Source organism: Sceloporus occidentalis, unplaced genomic scaffold (assembly GCF_023333645.1).
Source record: "Sceloporus occidentalis isolate IW3139 unplaced genomic scaffold, rSceOcc1.0.p SCAF_3, whole genome shotgun sequence".
In the NCBI taxonomy this organism is placed as follows: Eukaryota; Metazoa; Chordata; class Lepidosauria; order Squamata; family Phrynosomatidae; genus Sceloporus; species Sceloporus occidentalis.
In genome coordinates this window covers 70852836-70872682 of record NW_028316983.1, presented here as the reverse complement: position 1 = coordinate 70872682, position 19847 = coordinate 70852836, and the positions used below count along the sequence as shown (strand labels likewise).

General features: G+C 38.2%; 1 protein-coding gene across 4 annotated transcripts in view; it reads right to left on the bottom strand.

The window, feature by feature from the left end:
- ST3GAL3 (ST3 beta-galactoside alpha-2,3-sialyltransferase 3) overlaps window positions 1-19847 on the bottom strand; it is a 279714-nt gene that overhangs the window by 34058 nt on the left and 225809 nt on the right. The window lies entirely within an intron of this gene.

The window sequence follows — 19847 nt, the reverse complement described above, 5'->3', positions numbered from 1 at the left end:
ACGCCACAGCAGCCAAACTGTGTGGCGTCCCTCCACCCCAAAAAGATCCCGGAAAAACTGGGTTCTTCTTGGAACGCTGCGCACTCATGACGTGACACACAGTGACGTCTATATGCTGCGTGTCGCTTACATCATGATGGCGGCCCCCATATGGGTGGGAGGCCGCCATTACGCCGCCGCCATGATGTCCTAGGGTTAGGGACCATGTGGTTAGTGTGCAGTCCCTAACCCTAGAATGGCTGCCTGGATGCCGCTTCTTGGCAGTATGTACTGGGCCAACAATATAGCAATTATTCCCAAATGATTTTAAATAGCAACCTACCCCTGAAGAAATGTGAAATACTAAATTAATCTCCTACCAAAATCAGCAAAAGTATAATAATACATTTATACTGGGTTTGAGGTTTTTCCTTTGTTGATTGTTTTACAAACTTTGGATTTTAAAAAATGTTTGTTGTTCCTCAAGAAGTACCCAAAGTTTCACAAATGCAGCAAGTTCCTGTGCGACAGATGTCTAGCAAAAACAACTGTTCTACAACTTATCTCAGACCACAAACTTTTCATTAGGACCATACTTGCCAGAAGCCAAGACAATTTAAAAAGGAATCAGAAGTATCCCTCACTTTTCATTATATGTATTTAACATCCAATAATTTCTAGCTAAGCGTTTGAGTTTTCATTCTGTTGCACTGGGATCAGAACCACTTGCTTGCATGTTTGAGTTTACTTCCTATAAAAATGTTGTATTTATTGCCATGACATTAGCTGTACAATGAATCTTTGTCCAGGATCTGAGGCTGCATAAACACTTCAGATGTCTGAATATATTTTCACCGTCAGGTGTATATGATTGATGTGTTACTTTCTAAATGTAAACTCTACATGAAAGCAGAGAAATGAAAAAAGGATCAAATAAAAATGATATTTTTTAAAGTACCACAAACCCTAACAAATGTTGCTGGAAGCCCTTACTTGTGTTTCAAGGTGTCATAAAGGAGAAAGGCATTAAAATCCCACAGCCACCTGATGCAAAGTCTTTAATAATATCAAGGCATAAGGGAGAACAATTGATTGAAATCTTAGCAAGTATGAAGGTGACCAAAAACTAGTTTCTATGAGGCAGAAGGCCATGAGACCAGAGCTTCACTTGATGTAGATGAATGAACAGGTATAATAAGCCAAGCTAATAAAAGAATAGACCATTCCTTATTGTATAGACAATATTTTAATTGAAAACACAAGTGACTGCAGTGTCTGGAGGGAAATCCTCCTGTTCAGCAAAGCATCATAAAGTCTGAGTACAATGGAAGTCACACTGAAATTAGAGACTGATATACAATTTAGTCATGAAGATCTGATAAAGTATAATGAAGATAACTCTGGAAAAAACAGAATCAAATAACAGACATGTAATTACCTTAATAATATCTGCAGATCAAACATTTCAATTGCTAATGAGCCTGCAGATGGAACTGGCCTCCACTGGCAAGCAAACACGAAGAGAAAAGACGACCCATATGACAGATCACTGATTCTTTGGCAAATATAAGATTCAGTGCTTTAACAGTATGTTCAGACTCTCGTTTGGTTATTATGAAAGCTACCACCTAAAATAAAGGTTGTTTTGTACCAGGTGTGTATAGTACATGGGAGCAATGTACAACATGCAGCAGCCTACCTCTCCACATGTGTCTTCACAAGAGCTCCTCACAGACAGCCAGTGATAAATCATGCTGGTAAACCAGAACATGCTTGCTTTAAAGGGGGTTTCATGCATTTTCATTGAAATTCAAAAGCAAACATGGAAGCTTCCATTAGAACAGGCATTTCTGGTTTGTTTTCATGGCTCTTCTCAGTTTGTAGCCGTATTTTATCAGCACCTGACAGGAATGCAGCCTGCAGTAGGTATGGGTGGGCATAATTGTAATGGGACCCACTCAAGTTGCCTGTCTTTGTTTTAGTGGGTACAACACTAGACAGGGTATGGTAATTACCTCCTTCTTTAAATCGTACAATGGTAAAAGATGATGCTTTTCTTTAGCACGTGTTTCTCATCAGATTCTTTATATCTGCTCACATATATATTAATTACATAGTTCAGAAATTATGAGGATATCCAAAGAGAACAGGTTGCTTACTTGTAACTGTTGTCTATTACCTGTACACTTATACATATGGAGTTATGTGCACCTGTGTTGAAATTTTTGGATGCTTCTAGAGCTGCATTTTGGTGGAATCACCAAGTGGTTATCTTGAGAGTGGCCACATCCAAATTGAGTATTCTCAATTTCTTTTCCATGATGTTCAGATTTCCTCTCCATGCAAGAGGAAATCTGAACATCATGCAAAACAAAGAAAGTTGCTGCTGGACAGCCAGAGAAGACTAGATAACCACAGCTCGTGGGGCCACCTGTGTGGAGTTATCAGAATAATATTTGCATTGTCCTCCTTGACCTTTGTGATGATCCTGGTGAGGAGAGGAAAGGGAAGGGAAGAAAAGTGTACAGCAGAGAGAGTAAAGAAATGTGTCTCTTAGAGAGGTTTTGATTCAAGCACCTCTGTTGCAGAACTGATTGCATTAGGCATTTGCCAGAGACACAAAGAGGTCTATCCCAAGTGTGATGTTGAAAAAGGACTGAGTTCATCTTCCACTCATGGGAAGAGGAGGTTGCCCTGCTGAGGTCATTCACAAGGATACTGTGCAGGTGCAAACAAGGATACTGGCAGGTATCTCACCAACAGGAATATGTCCCTGCAGATACATCAATTCTAGATCTGAAGTGTGAGGTGAAAGAGGTTACAGGAATGCATTCCTCCTTGCTTGTTAAGGTAGAAGGCTACCATAGTGTTGTCTATAGCCACTTGAATGGTCTTGGGATGGAATAGTATTTGGAATACACGAAAGGCTTTCCACATGGTGGAGAATTCAAGGACATTGATATGTTATGAAATACTTTTCTGCGTTGGCCAATTGTTCCATAACCATCATGTCTAGAGTGTGGGCACCCTAACCCATCATGGATGGTTCTGTGGTGAGCAGCAGAGATGGCATAGGGTAGACAGAGACGCTTTCTCTGTCATGGCACTGGAGAAATTGGTCCACCAACTGAAGGTGCAAAGAACAATGTGAGGTATTGACAGGAACTTTTGTAAGAGTTTCTGAACTGAGGCTTTCAAGGCAAATGATCTGTCTTTGGTTAGGAAAGTTCTGGGCCTGATACAATGCCCATCAGCACTCTACATCGGGCAAACAGGCCAGGCCCTGCTCCAGAAGATAAATGGACATAAATTAGATATTAGGAATGGGAATAGACAAAAACCGGTGGCAGAACATTTCAATTTCCCTGGGCATTCCACCTCAGACCTCAGAACAGCAGTCCTTGAATACAAGATCTACAAAGGTAGATTGGAAAGGGATTTATTATTATGCAAACTGTTTAGAATGGATAAAAGAATGGATTGGTTTCGAGAAAGAAAATTTATTGAATTTGGAAGGGTTCAATACAAGATACGGGTGGCACGCATATTTATGGCATGGGAAATTAGACCAAAACAAAGATTTTAATGATCATATAATACAAAGAACTTTATTGAGAATTTGGTTGAAGTATAAAGAGAAAAAATATCAACAAATTCCAGATTGGGTGTCGCCCCACGAGGCTTTCATGAAAAGAGAAAAACTAAAAGAAAAAAGTTGGTTAAAATATAATGAGTTGTTGAAAAATGAAAATGGAACCCTTTGCATGAAGAGTTGGGAAGAACTAGATAAAGAAAATATAAAATTGAGTTGGTTCCCACACAGACAACTAGCAGAAAGATATAGAATAGATGTAAAACAAGAAGGAATAACAACAGTTAAAAGAGAATTAGGTGAAATGGTAGCGCAGTAGTTAAATGCCTGTATTGCAGCCACTCACTCACTCAACTCATAAGGTTGCGAGTTCAATACCAGTGAAAGGGCTCAAGCTCGACTCAGGCTTGCATCCTTCTGAGGTCGCTAAAATGAGTACCCAGATTGTTGGGGGCAATTAGCTTACACTTTGTAAACCGCTTAGGGAGTGCTTAAGTGCACTGATAAGCAGTATAGAACTGTACTTGCTATTGCTACTTGCTATTGCTATGTTTGAAATTAGAATTGGAAGAGGAAGTAATAAAGACCAGCATGATTGAATGGATAAAAAATATTGGACGAAATATACAACTGGACAGATGGGAAAACGCATGGGGAAAGATCTAAATTTTACATGCTATATGGATATAAAAGAAAATTTCATAAAATTTTTACATAGGTGGTATTTACTCTCCCACGAGACTGGCAAAAATGAGGAAAAATAAATCAGAAACATGTTGGAGATGTAACAATCATTATGGATCTTTTACCATATGTGGTGGGCTTGTCCATATATTAAAATCTATTGGAAAGAAGTACATAAAATAATAATGGAAATATATCAGATAAATGTTAAATTAAAACCTGAGACAATTTTGTTAAATATGACAGACGACACAGAATTAAGGAAACACTTGAAATTAATACTGTACTTAATAACGTCCGCAAGAATCATAGTAGCTAAAAACTGGAAAAATCTGGAAAGAAAGATATTGATGAATGATTAACTAAAGCAACAGACGTAATTGAGATGGATAAATTAACGTTACTGCGTGATGATGATAGTCATGACAAGACAGATGTGCAAATATAGAAACCTTTGTTGAAATATTGTGAAAAAAGACAGTCAAAACTACATAAACAAATGTAGTAATTGTAATAGTTAGAGACTACACTTTATTATGGAAAGTATGTTTTACTCTTTTTATTTTCTTATGAATCTCTCCTTTTTGGGATTTTATTAAAACTGGTAAAATTTACATAAAGAATAATTTAAAGGATACTGGTTGGATAATAACTGAAAAAGAAACAAGTAACAAGAAATGAAATGAGAGAAAAGGTTCAAATTTCTTTATTGAATGGAACCAATATATTATATTATAAATATTTAAAGAAAATAATACATAGACTTGTATATACAAATAGAGAAAACTAGTTATTCAAGTGAAAGGGGGTCTGTATGAAACAAGAATAGAGGAAAATTTGAGATTTTGCTGTTAAAATATATTATGTCATTAAAGATAAGTATCTAGGGAGGGAAAGTGGGGGGGGGGGAAGAGGGGAAACAAAGAGAATTGTAAAGGAGAACCATGAATCTTTGTTTTTATATATCTTCTGTTATATATTCTTGAATGTACATTGTATATATGATAATAAAGATTATTTTTAAAATAAAGAAAAATTAAAAAAAGAAAGGGAAACAACAGAATTGGAATTCATTCATAAACTGCAGTCCCTCAGCAATGGTTTGAACAGGGACAATGGCTTCCTGACTCGCTACACACATTTCAACACTATCTGATTCCATCCTCATGGAGGTGTCCTACACTCTTTATTCTCCCCATTTACAGGCTAGTTTCCAAGGCCAAACTGGTCTTGCCATCCCATTTAGATATTCAATGGCTATGTCTTTGTCCACAAACGACCATCGGTAAAACTGGATTTGCTATTTCATTTCCATACACAACATTCTCACATACCAATGGCATATATATGTCTGTTCCCGGCTTCCACTCCACCAAAAGCATCTGAGGAAATAGACTGAATCTACGAAAGCTCCTGCTGCCAACTTTTTTCTTTCAGTTAGTCTCAAAGGTGCTACAAGATTTCTCTATAAACTATTGCTCCAAATGATAGCCCAGATAGATATAACAGCCGGGAGTGCTTACTATTAGCTTCAGCTGTTATGCGAGCTGTGCCCCTTCCTAGAGCTGGATGATCTAAAGATGATAGTGCACATGCTCATAACCTCAAGACATGGCTTCTGGAATGTGCTATACAAGTTTGGAAACTTTATTTAGTTCAAAATATGGCAGCAAGATTGGCTACTGGTACATCTAGAAGTGATCCTATTGCACCAATATTAAATTCACTCCACTGGCTGCCAAATAGTTTTCGGCAAGGCTATTACCTTTAAAGCCCTACAACGTTTGGGTCCTGATTACCTACAGGATCATCTTCTCATATAACCCTGCCTGTTCACTCAGGTTCTTGGGGGGAACATTTACTTCAGTCAGCCAGGACTAGGCTATCAACTATATTGTTTTTAATTATGCTGTTAGCTGCTTTGAATCTTTTCACTGAAAGAAAGGTAAGGAATACATGAATAAAATAAAAGTAAATAAAAATAAAAATAATACATTTCCCTACAAATGAAAAAGACATAAAGATGGCCAGCAATCTTTGTAATGATACTACAGTCATAGACAAGAAAAAGGCACTAGGAACCTTATCACACTAGAGGAATCTCACTGGAAAACGGGATTTAAAGTAGATTTAAAGGAGAGAAAAAAACCACAAATGAGGGAAGTTTATCACACGACATTTCTCCAAAAGTGAAATAATGCGAAAATAAAGTGAACATAAAAGAGACAAAAGTTCTGAAAGTAAAAAGCTGCTTTTTCGTCCCTTTTACATTCCCCTTATTTTCGCATTATTTCACTTTTGCAGAAATGCATGTGATATAAACTTTCCGCATTTGCATTTTTTTTCTACATTCAAAATCCCGTTTTTGTTCTGGATTCCTCTAGTGGGATAAGGTCTTAAGACATAGCAGGAGAGAACGGGGTTTTGCCCTACTCTTAGTTGTGATTCTTGGGCTGCCTTAAAAACTAGCATACACTGATGTAAGCTTCCATGGAGTACAGTCTACTTAACCACATGCACTGCTCATTAATTGAATGGTTCAGCACACATGAAAATGAAGACTGTTAACACTTATATGTGTGAAATACCTGTATGCCTGAAATGCACAGAGTTCTTTAAAAAGGACTTGAAGAAGACAGGACATAAATACAAAATATGCCCATAAGAACACTTTGAAGGTCAAACGTTTGCGTCTTTACTTAATGGATAAGCAAAATACAATGAACAAAATCTTCAGACTGTCCTGGACAATCCTTATATGTGTCAAAAAGGGAGACTGAAGCCCGCAAATGAATAGTTTAGTTTTTAAACATGTTGCAGGGACCTCTGCACAGTTTAACATTAAAATATACATGGTTTACAAAACCAAGAGTTGACTTCTGACCACCTCTATTGTTTTTTCAGTTTTTTTTTAATTTTTCAGTTTTATTTATACATAGCAGTAAAATAACAACTGGCTTTGGAGGTTTTTGGAAGTCTGTGTAGTCTCCCAAAGATCTCAGGGGCAGAAAATTAGCCTCATGCAAGTTGCTACAACCACCATGTTCTTGCCAGCTCATTCCAATTGTCTGCTGCAGAATCGAAACCTTAACTGTGAACTGAATTGCATCCACAGTAAAGGAATGCAATGCACTTCTGTGCATTTCATCAAGCCCAATATCCTTAGGAAGTAACACAACAGAATTACAGCCAGTGCTTACCATAGCTAGGGTGCCTACGAGTTCTTGACCTAAGCCCTAACACATCGGCTATATAACATTAAGACAAGCCTACAAAACAGCAGGGAAAGTGATGATTTTCTGAATTTCACAGACATCCTCCCCTCTAAGGTTAAACCTCAAGATCATAGGGCTGAGAAGAGAAGAGGTGACATGAAACTTAATGCTAATGCAGCAATATGAAGTTCCCCTGGCAAGGTTGAGGTGCCTTGAGGAAGAAAAATTAATTCTTATTAATAAGAGGCCCAAACTATAATCTCCAGTCATTACCATAGCAACAAAAGGAGGCAAACAATCACAAAATAAAAATTTAAAAGGGTCAGAAATGAATCACATGGTGCCTTCAGGGCTTAATGAAATAGTGGGAATGTTTTTATTCAGGAATTTTCAAATAAGAATATAAAGTTATTCATGAATAACTAAAAACATGCAAATAAAAATGAAGACTCTGAAGTGAAGTACTGTATAGCTAAATCTCATTATTTTTAAAGCCCGTTTGGTGTTTGAGAGGCCATGGTTGGAAACCCACTTTATGTGCAACTCCCTTGAAGACTTCTGATATCCAGATGAAAACACTTTTTTGGCATGTGTGCAAGGCAGATGCCACCACACAGTGTCTTGCATATTAGAAACAGAAGAACAAGGCCTGGTGTAAGTATCTGAGACTGACCAGACTTAACAAGCAACTTGGAACAGGTTGCAGTTATCCCAGGCAATGAGACAATCCCATAATTTACAGAAATTGGTCTTTGGCCAAATGACATCACACACACACAAAAATCCCTACACTAGAAAAATTCTTACTTTTGCTTATATGAATTTAGAAAGTAAATTCTAAAAGTAAGTAAGAAAGTAAATTTTTAAAAACAAAGTAAAAGGATTGTTGAGGGTTTTTTTGGGTCTATCATGTGTTCTTTTTAAAACTTTAATAATAATAATAATAAAAAGAAAGTATCCTACAGAGCATCTTTCAAATATGCAGTTCTGACTAAACAAATACTTGTGCAAGCTTCATACACAATATATACATTTTCTACATGTACAGTTGTACAGATACAGGAAAACAGAAGTGAGAATTATTTCACTTTCACACAGAGATGGTTCACCGTGAGATTGTTTTATATTTTGCACAATGTTCTGGTTGATAGATCTCAGTGCACAGTAAACAATGAAATACGATTTCTGCAAGCTTGAGGTCTGCCCACCTCATCTCACTACTTAGGAAACAAGATTCCCCTGTAATCAATTTTAAATATGGTAAGTATTAGGGAAATGTAATATGAAAAAAGAAACAGAGCAAAGGCGTATGGAATTGTGAAAAAGAATATCAGTAATGAATTAAAGAATCATAGAGCTGGAAGAGACCACAAGGGCCATCCAGTCAAATTATCATCTGTACATTGCATTTTTATTAATTTTGATTAATATGAGACTTTATATAATACGCTTCTACAATAAAATCAAATTAAGGTGTCTTACAATTAAAAGTATCACAACAACAACAAAAAATGAAACAATCCTGACAATTTAAAAAATGGTAGTAAAGCCAAAATAAAAACATTTCATCAAAAATATATTGATAACAATGATCAACAATCAGAAGAACTTGCTGGCAAAGCAAAAAATAAATATACATGTTCATCCAAATTTCAAAAAAAATTATAATAGCAGGTTCTTGTAAATCCCAACTAAGACCTAAATCAGTTGCTAGTCCAAACTGAAGTAGATATAATAAAATGAAGAAATTTACATTAGTGCTGATTTACTATCAAGTAATTTATTCAACAAGCTTATTCACTGGTTTAAATATCTTAAAAGCAGCAATAGCAAAATGAAGTGTTATCAGACTGAAACAAATCATGTCTTAGTAAAAAGTCAAAATCCAACCCCCTCCAAACCGAATCCCTCACAAAAATGTACTATCTTTAGTGTTCTAGCTCTTTTTGAGAAATATATAAAAGAGAGATTTCTCCAAGAAAAGAGGATCTTCTCTGAAGGTTGCCAGTAAAAAGTCCATTTCATTCCAATCTTAATTATGAGAATGTTCAAAGCAGAACCTGGATTAAATATCCTCAAGCAATAAAGTTGCAGTATGCTCTTGGAAAAATAGCTCATTACAGCACCCAATAAATCATTAGTCAGATCCATAGTCAATCTGGTATAACACAGGTTCCTATGAAAAACAAACAACAAATCCAACATAATTTTATGTGGCCCAAAAATATATTCCTTCAACTGGTATTTAATATTATCATATGGGCAGTGACAGAGACCCATCCAGTACTGAAACATTAAAAAAGAACGTTAAACCCAGTTGAAAGCCAGTGTAGTGTGGTGGTTTGCACATGGGACTCAAATCCCCACTCAGCCATAGAAGCCGACTGTGTGACCCTAGGCAAGTCACACACTTTCAGCTTCAGAGGAAAGCAAAGGCAAACCTCCTTTGAACAAATCTTGTCAAGAAAACCCCATGATGGGTTTGCCTTAAGGCTGTCACAAGTTGGAAACTACTTGAAGGCACACAAGAACAAACTTGGTTAAAAGCAAAACTTATGTGGCGAACTACTGGAAACAACTATCATGTGTAACTTATGGCTGCCCTTGTTACATGACCAGAGCCCTACCTTGATGAGGTCTTGAAACCTTGTTTCTGATTACTTCCCTTTTCTGGGAGCTACATTGGGTTTTGCACTGCCTGGGCTCTCCTCCCAGAGTGTTTTGTGTGATTCAGATGCGCATCAATGAAAATCAGTCTTGAGAAACTGCAGTTTTGACTGGAGAAGTGGTAACAGGGAAAGGAGTAATTATCCCTTTTCCTACCAAAAATTCATCTGTTCAGAATTCAATTCTGCAAGCTGGTTTTCCTCCTGAGGGATCAACACATGCATTTACTAAGATAAAAATGCATCTCTGGACACAACAGGGAGAAAAAGCAGTTTGAAGAGACATGATTTTGAGCAGAAAAACATAGTAAGGAAAGAGTTTCAGTACCTGACCTGGCTCTTCCACTCAAAAGTAGTTCTCTTCAAGACTATATAGTTCATTCGAAATACTTTTGTCTCGGGCCTCACTGCCTGTATTTTTATGCAAATCCCCTAAATTATCTGCAATAAGATACATTTCATAGCTTGGACTGGCTGAAAAAGCACATGCTCTACATACAATTAAAGCAGATAAATAAAGTCAGGTCATGAGCCCAGAGTCAATATACATCAGCTGAATTCACCCACAGTTATGAATGGCATTTCTTAGTAGAGTAACAAACCAACTGAAATGACAACATAAGCTGTGTTTATGAATTACCTAAGACCACACAGTGAGCTATCTTTCTTAACATTAGTTTCCAGTATATAACTGGCATGATTAGGAAAAGAACACAAAATATGAAGAGTATAAATTAGTATGCTATAAGTAAGGATTAACAAGGCTATATCTTGATGTTAATTAGCAAAACTGGTGTTTATTTAAAAAGAGATATATCCTCTTCCTTTTACTGTTCAAGGAAGCTAACAGAAATAAAAACATATAATAAAACAACAACATATAAGGGGGGGACAAGTTTGCAAACAAAGTAATTTAAAACAACAGCAGGAAAATATAAGAGACACTGCAAAATTATACATTCGTTATAGGAAGACCAGCTAATGGAGACCAAACGTCAAAAAACTTTTGGAACAGGAAGGCTTAATGATCTGGTAAGAAGGTAAACAAGGAGGGGGCAAAACAAACTTCCCCTTTGGCAAGGCATTCCAAAGTCTGGGTGTAGCAGCAGGAAAAGCCTTCTCCCTCACTCCAATAAAATATAGGTTCATACCAAACAAAAGAACCTCTGTGGAGGATGTTAATGTGCTGGCAGGCTCATTGAGGTGGTGGTGCTCTGATAGAGTGACTGCTCCTAAATGCCCTTGGGCGTCAATGGTGATATCCAGAACTTTGAATTACCCTTGGAAACACAGCAGATGTTTTAGCAGTGGGGTGACAGGCTCCCAATCCCCTACCTTAATAGTAGATGTTACTGAAGTCCACTAACCACAGGTTTATTTTATGTCCCAAATAGACAGCATTGTGGAGGAGGGATCTCTGACTGCTCTCTGTCTACTCTTCTCTGTTTCACTTAAACAGGCTGTTATCTTCTTCCCATTCCAGAGACAGATATCAGTTATAACATGCTGAACGTTCCTCACTCTCAGTGTAATTCCATTTAGAAAGCACTTCTCCCATTCTGGAATGGATCTTTCATCCCTCTTTGCTGCCTATGTGCTATTATCCCTCTCACTCTTTTCCACATTCATCTGGCAAAAATTATAGTCTCAAAGTGGAGGATGTTCCTGCATTTAACCGTTTATTAAATGCTGTAAGAAACGATGTAGTATCAGCCTTGAACCATTTCACTCAGGCTTCTTAACCCTGCCGAAAAACCCTAAAATTACAAAGTTAATTGGCAGCACATTGTTACCATATGTGGTGTGCTAGCATTCGCCCTGAAGTTTATTTAAGCTTGGAAAGAGGAATGGAATATTATGACCCTTTATAAGGATTTCAAATTGGGTCTCATTATTAAAGTGATGATCTTTCTCAAACCTCCTCTTGACCTAATGCTGTGCTGATACCTTATTGTACACTTCTGGACATAGTTTAAAAAGGCATTCTGCAAATGTAAATTGTGATTACACAAGATCTTTCATTGTATATTTCCTTAGCACTTTTGAAAGCTCAGTTCCTGATGCCAAAACAATTTGATTAATACATTCAAGATACTGCGAAGATTAAATGGAAAACTGCATATTATATAAATGAGGACTCTGTAATGTTTTGATTGTGAGATTCAAACTCAGCATCAGTTTGGTAGGAATGTACTGACTTTTGCACTAAAAAGGATTTGATTCAAAACAAGACCACAGAAAATCAAGAGGGGAGAATATACATTTTAGGCAGAATATCTGCAGAAGTACAAATACTCCTGAAAAAAACTAAACGATAACTCTTACCCCACAAAAACTCCATTGAGGACTGGTCATGCTCAGTATCTATGAAATGGTGAACGCTAGCTGGAAAGTGTGTGTGTGTGTGTGTGAGATCAATGTTAAATCTGGCCACGATAACATGTGCCTTGATTGCACCCTAGCTGAATTACTGTATTGTGTGTTACATGGAACTGCATCTGGAAACTGTTCAGAAACTTCAGCAGATCCAAAATATTGTACCCAGGTTGTTGACTGGGCCTTGTTACAGGGAACATGTAATCCTCTTGTTGAAACAGCTTCACTGGTTACATTTCCATTTTTGGGCAGAATTTAAAGTGCTGGTCATGACCTTTAAAGCCCTATATGGTTGCAGTCTACACTATTTAAATGCCTGCCTCAGTTTTGAGATCTTTGGTTGGAACCTTTCTCTCAATCCAACGTTTGTTGAGGACACGGGAGAGAGTCTTCTCAGTGGTTGCTCCCAGGCTACGGAACTCCCTCCCTCAGGAGATTTTGTTGGCCCTCTTTCTACTTTCCTTTCGCCAGCAAGCAAAGGCCTTTTTATCCAGGCAGGCCTTTGGTCTATAATTTATGGAGCCCTGGTGGCGCAGTGGTTAAATGCCTGTACTGCAGCCATTCACTCAAGACCACAAGGTTGCGAGTTCAAGACCAGCAAAAGGGCCCAAGCTTGACTCAGGCTTGCATCCTTCCGAGGTCGCTAAAATGAGTACCCAGACTGTTGGGGGCAAATTAGCTTACTTGCTAATTAGCTTACTTGCTGTTCACCGCTATGATCTTTGGAATAGCGGTATATAAATAAAACAAATTATTATTATTATTATTATTATTATTATTATTATGTGACAAAAAGAGGTTTTTTTTTAAAATAGGTGGTGGTTTTAATCTGTTTTTACAGTTTTTATCTTTTTTTTAATAATGTTTTAATTACATATTGTTTTAACCTTGTGTTTTGTTAACTAAACTGACTTTTAACTGGGCATTTAAAAAACTTTTAAATGAATACTTTCTTCAACTGTACCATGTTTGGAAGCTGTCTTGGATCCTTTGTAAGAAAAGTTGGATTTTAAATAAATAAATAATCATGCATGGGGTTATGACTGGAGTGAGTGGATGACTGGATCCTTCAATTGCAGATACTCAATTGAAGATACTCAGAACACAGCAACATTTTTGCAGGTCCAATTGCAGAATCAAATACCTTTTATTTGATTAATATCTAGTACATGAGAATGCAAGTTTTATACAAAGAGAGGTGCATCATGTTAGTAGAATTCCTCAGACTAGTTCTCAGTGACACTTCTGCAAACACTTTTTGGAGGATGTTTAAAATACAATAGTGGGTTTATCTGAAGCCATAGGTCATATTGTATTATTCTTGTCCTTATTCCCACTCCATCTGCACTGAAAATACAAGTAACCCTAGAATCATAGAGCTGGAAGAGACCACAAGGGCCATCCAGTCCAACCCCCTGCCATGCAGGAAATCACAATCAAAGCATCCCTGACAGATGGCCATCCAGCCTCTGTTTAAAGACCTCAAGGAGGGAGACTCCACCACTCTCCGAAGGAGTATGTTCCACTGTCAAGCAGCCCTTACTGTCAGGAAGTTCCTCCTAATGTTGAGGTGGAATCTCTTTTCCTGCAGTTTGCATCCATTGTTCCATGTCCTAGTCTCTGGAGCAGCAGAAAACAAGCTTGCTCCCTTCTCAATATGACATCCCTTCAAATATTTAAACAGGGCTATCATATAACCTCTTAACCTCTTCTCCAGGCTAAACATCCCCAGTTCCCTCAGTCGTTCCTCATAAGGCATGGTTTCCAGACCCTACACCATTTTAGTTGCCCTCATTTGGAAACGCTCCAATTTCTGAACATCCTTTTTAAATTGTACTGCCCAGAACTAGACACAGTACTCCAGGTGGGGCCTGACCAAAGCAGAATATAGTGGTGCTATTACTTCCCTTCATCTAGACACTATACTTCTATTGATGCAGCCTAAAATGGCGTTGGCCTTTTTAGCTGCCACATCGCACTGTTGACTCATGTTCAACTTGTGGTCTACTTGGACTCCTAGATCCCTTTCACATGTAGTCTCGTTCAGCCAGGTGTCCCCGATCCTATGTCTATGCATTTCGTTTTTTCCACCCTAAGTACAGTACCTTACATTTCTACATTACATTACACTAGGCTGTACATGGGTACTGCACTCTACATACAGGAAGATGTAATATTGTTTCAGAAATCTTGTGACATATCCATCCTACTTTACTTTGGAGCAGCTTCACTCATTCTATTTTCATAGCAAACTTTAGCCCATTCATGAAGTTCCCAACTGGATGTGAACATACACTCTTTAGTTGAGTTGATTACTGTCACTATAGGGAGCATGAGAAATTTCCATGATTCTTCACTTGTACAACTATTTCATTCTGCTCTTGTTCAAAGTACCTGACCAAACAGTTTATCATTTACTTCAACTGACAAAGGCCATTGGCAAAATTTGTTCTTAAAGTTTCATAAACTAGTTTAAAAAAAACAACAAGCAAACTTTCATGAAATGAAACATCAGGTTTTAATTAAGGCCCTTCTTGATTGATTTTACCAATCTGATATGTGTAATATAATCTATCAAACTCTCACAAAGTTAGATTCACAACATACTCATTTTCACAGTTCCTCCTCTCCACTCCAAAATAATTAAAATTGCTTGTGCATTTAACATAATATGTTTAAAAATAAAAACAAATTGAGGAAAAGGTGTGTGGTAGCAATTTTGTGTGTTTCCCTTTGCTTTTAAAGAGAAGCATAAAACATTATTCCTCAAAAGAGCTGCTATGCATCTAGCAGAGACGTGGGGAGATGTGAACCCCCAATTATGCATTATGCATACAGGTGTATTTGAGGTTAGCAAGAATCCTTGCTAAAATAGAAAATATCCTCACTTTGGTGTGCCTCTAGATATCCAGAGGCACTGTACCTCTGAACACACTGTGTATGTGTCTGTATACATTGGTGGGGGGTGCTCCACACTTAAAAGATTCAGCTAGCATTACTTCTGCCCCTTTTCTCTGAATCTGGGTAGTTGTAAGCACAGGTATAATAAATTCAGTACACTGAAAAGAAATATAACAATGACCACCAGAAAAACAAAGTACTAATATATTCTGCCACTTGTGCTATGATCACCCTCCCAATAGATCTGTAAATGCTGGGTTGCTACACTATGTGTTAAAATCCAGAAAGTTAGGCCTACCTGAATTGGAAAAGGAACAACTGCTATATAAGTGCCTTAAAATCTAACACCATGACACGAGTGCCATATTTAAACATGGAAAGATCATGATGTATACCACATTTTTCTGTATGGATTAGGCAGGTTTGTTCAGGGAAAAAAATGATCTCAGTAATATCTCATGCTTTGTCAATATCCCCTGTGAACAAGTAAATGTTTAATCATTTTTCACTACTGGAGGTGTTTTTTATAATTTGAAGGTTGAATGTTCTTCATTTCAGCATCTAATTATTAACTGTTCTTCCCACATGTCTGCCTACTAAAATAATCTGATTCACATGGTTCATTAAGTATCCAGGTAGTCAGATCCATTCAGTCACTGAGAAGCTTACCACCTATTTCTCTCTCGTGGCAAGTAAATTGTTCCCAGTAGGCCACAGCATACCTTTAGAAGTCCTTCCTAGCATAGTATGCTCATGCCAAGTGAAAAAAAGGGGTGAAAAAAACCCCTATTAGGTTGGGGGTAGAAGAGTGCAACATACCAGAGAGGGTGAATGAACTCTCACAAATCTGGACTGATTTTTCTCTACAGGAAAATTGCAAATGCCGGGATTGTTTACCTTAGAGATGAGATGACAAACATCCCTATAATTACAAACCCTAGCAGGAATGCAGAGAGGCAATATCTATCTCTCTGCCTTGTAGCATAAAAAAAAAGAAATATTTTGTGAAGTGAAGAGTGAAAATTGAAATGAGGAAATATTTTTCCACACAATGTCACCTTTAGATTGGTTGTCATTTGCTACAAATAACAAAGGTAGCAAACACAGCAAGATTCAAAAGAATATGGAAATATACTTGGACAGCAAAATAGAACCTAACAGTTTTAACTGTAAATGGTTGCAAAATACTTGTATCTTGTAAAGATAATTTTTTAAAAGCCAAATCCATCCCGCTGAAGGAATAAGCAAGATACCCTGTGTGAGAAAGCATGGTAATAGTTAAAATTAAGGAGCAACCTATTTTGGCTCTGTTTAAGAATTATTTATCTGTGCTCATTTGTTTGAGTCAGAAAGGACTCAATGCTAGCTAATCCTGGGGATAGGATTCTGGACCATGAAGCTGATTTGGTCTGGCAGTTCCTTCTCTCTACACAAAAAGAAATCCAGGAATTTAAAAGCTACATATGGAGGGGAACCATTTGAAAATCATCTACTGTTGTTTATAAGGAGAAGGCAGAGAGGCGTAAGGGCAGCTCCCCTCTTTATGTTTCCTTCAGTTTCCCTCTCTCTTAGTTCAACATAAAAGGGCGATGAGTATTTCAGATATGGATGAGACATGGTTTTCTGTGCCTTACAATCAGCAACTTTGTTCCATCTACAATTTCCCATTCATTCTGAGTTTACGGACACATCTAACCTACTACAGCGACCCTTCCCTTATGCAGAGATCTGTAAGAGAAAAACGCGTATGCTCGAGCCCCATTAGAAGTAATGGGGCTTGTGCCAGTGGCATGTGCCCCATTACTTCTTCCAGGGCATGAGAGGAGTTTTTCTGGTGCAGTTTCCAGCGTATGCTGGAAGCTGCATATGGTGCACCCGCCTATAATGCGGGCGCACTGTATAAGAATTAAGTATATATTTGTGTTGTATTCACTCAAAGCAGCAAGTAGTCAAATCCTGTTGTAAAGATGATGAAAGAAGGATGAAGAATAAATATCTCAATGGAGCTGAATCATGATTGCTTATTTTGCCAACACAGTGAATCCTCTTCTTTCCTCCTCCTTAACAGCAAATTCCCCTCCTCCTCAACAATCCTTAGATGATTCTATGGACTTTTTCACACGGGGGAAATTGGAAGTTTATTCCAGGGTCATTCCAGAGTCAATCCAGAGTCAATCATGGTGTTTCACGTTCTTTTGCAAAAGAATATCACTGGGTACAAAACACAATCCGTAGGCATTGCAAACGCAACCATGGGTCATCCCAGGGTTAGATAAATTCAGAGAAACATCCAAGTTATAAATCTTGTTCACCTCCAAAATTTCAGTCAATTTGATTTTGCCTGGTATGGAATGCATGTCTGGATCAGCCTTGGACTGCCTTTGTTAGAAACACCCCATGACCCTTGAAACCCCATGAACCCACGACCCAGAGATTTCTCTCCCCATGGCTGCGCTCCCTGTATCCTTTGAATGAATTAGAGACCTGCACCTCAGCACCACCACCACCACCAGCTCGTTCCCCGACAGCATCAGCTCCAGCAGCCCTGCCACTCACCCCACCGAGTAGATCCATGGGGACCCAGAGGATAGCCCCGGCCCCTGGAGGGAGGCATTGCCTAGCCCCAGGCTCACGTTGCAGGGGAAGTCCATTGCCGGGACAGCACTCAGCTCGGCTCCATCCTGGTGGGGGCACTTCTGCCCTCAGCTTCCACGCTGCCTCTCTGCCCCAGTCTAAGGAGAGTGGAGCACCTTTGTCTTTAGCAGCATCAGCAAAGAAGGACCAAGACTGCCTCCTCCTGAGTGGCTGCAGGGGCACCCGGCTCCTCACTCCCTCCTTCCCTCCTTCCCCCTCTCTTTAGCTCAGGGTCTGCATGCCCAGAAGGAGGGCCCCTCCGCTGGCACTCCTATTTGTCTTTGCGTGTGATGAGGTGGCACGTAAGTGCATTCATTTTCAAACTGGCCCCACTTTCTTCTTCTTTCAGGATGGAGATACACCTTCCATGTGTGAAAAAGTCCTATGTTTATCAGTTTAGAAACAAAACGGAGCCACCAGCCAAGAACGTTAATAACTGCAAACTCAGGGGATTCCCTAGGTATGCCAAATATATTCAAAAGCATTATTCTTAAAAATTTAAAAACCCCTCCAACATTATTCAAAAAAGATCTGTGAGCTGCAGAAACCTAGAGCTTCAGAACTGTTGAGGGCCTGTTGTCAATAGAAAGATGAATGTCAAATGAAGAAAAGAAATAGGAAAGAGGGAGAAGGCAAAAGAAAGAAAATTTGAGGTAGTCAGGAAATTGGCCTGTTTGAAATCCTAACAACTAACTTATAGTATCTCAGAGAGGAAATTAGCACTGGTGGAAGATGAGTGTCTTGTGGTTACGCTCCTTCCCAGTTCTCTCCACATTACATAAGGCACAAAACCTCAGCAGCAATAAAAGCCACCTTTCCCTAGGCTTTTTGGAATGCTGAGCAGGAGCACTCTCCTTAGAAGTAAAGGATATACATTGTTCCTTGCTTCTATAATCAAAGCAATGGGGCAGGAGGGAACCTGTATTTCTCCCCTTGTATAAGCAGCTGTGGAGTATACAACAGGAAGTCCACATGTTTTAGAAGCTTCAATCAGATTTTTTTCCTCGCCCAAAATGTGTATTTTACTCCACTGTGGATATGAGACTGAACTTTGGCTGCTGGTTGTTATACTCAGGGCAATATTTGCCATTTGACACCATAAATTTAAAAGGAAAATATGAAATGGCTGATGCTGTGAAAAGAGTAAGGAGCCATTGCAAATGAATAGTTTACCTTCTTGCAAAAGTATTGACTTTAGAGTCCTGAAAAATCTCTGTGCAGATGTAACAGTGACATGTAGATGAGGAGCTTTTGCTAGATCTAAAAAAAATATGTTCAGTGTATTTAATTTCACAAATTAATGGACTATTTTCTAAACACTGTAAGCCTTCCACAAGTAGCCACTCTCTTTAAAGCACGAATATGCAGTACAATCAGAGATACAACATTTCAAGATATTTTGAAATCATGGTGGGTGGTGGGTTTTTCCTTATCTTTTTTGGGGGGAGGAGTAATTTTTAGGAACTGAAAAAATGCAGTATTACCACCATTTACAGATTTAAAGTCAATTTGTTACATTAGGAACATAACATATTATTCTATGTAACTTTGTTCAGTATAAAATTATCATGTTTTATGCAATAAAGTATAGTTTATTCAGAATATAATTACAAATTGAACTTAATTTTTAATTATTTCTCTCCCCTCGCCTGCCCCAATGGAGTTACAGGATCCTGAACTGTAAATAACACCTAAACTGTAATGAGCCTCTTTGGTTTTGCCAGTGTGATGAGCAGGCAGAAAATTCAATTAAAAACAGAACAGAACATGAACATTTGTTAAAGACAGAGAGCGAGAGTG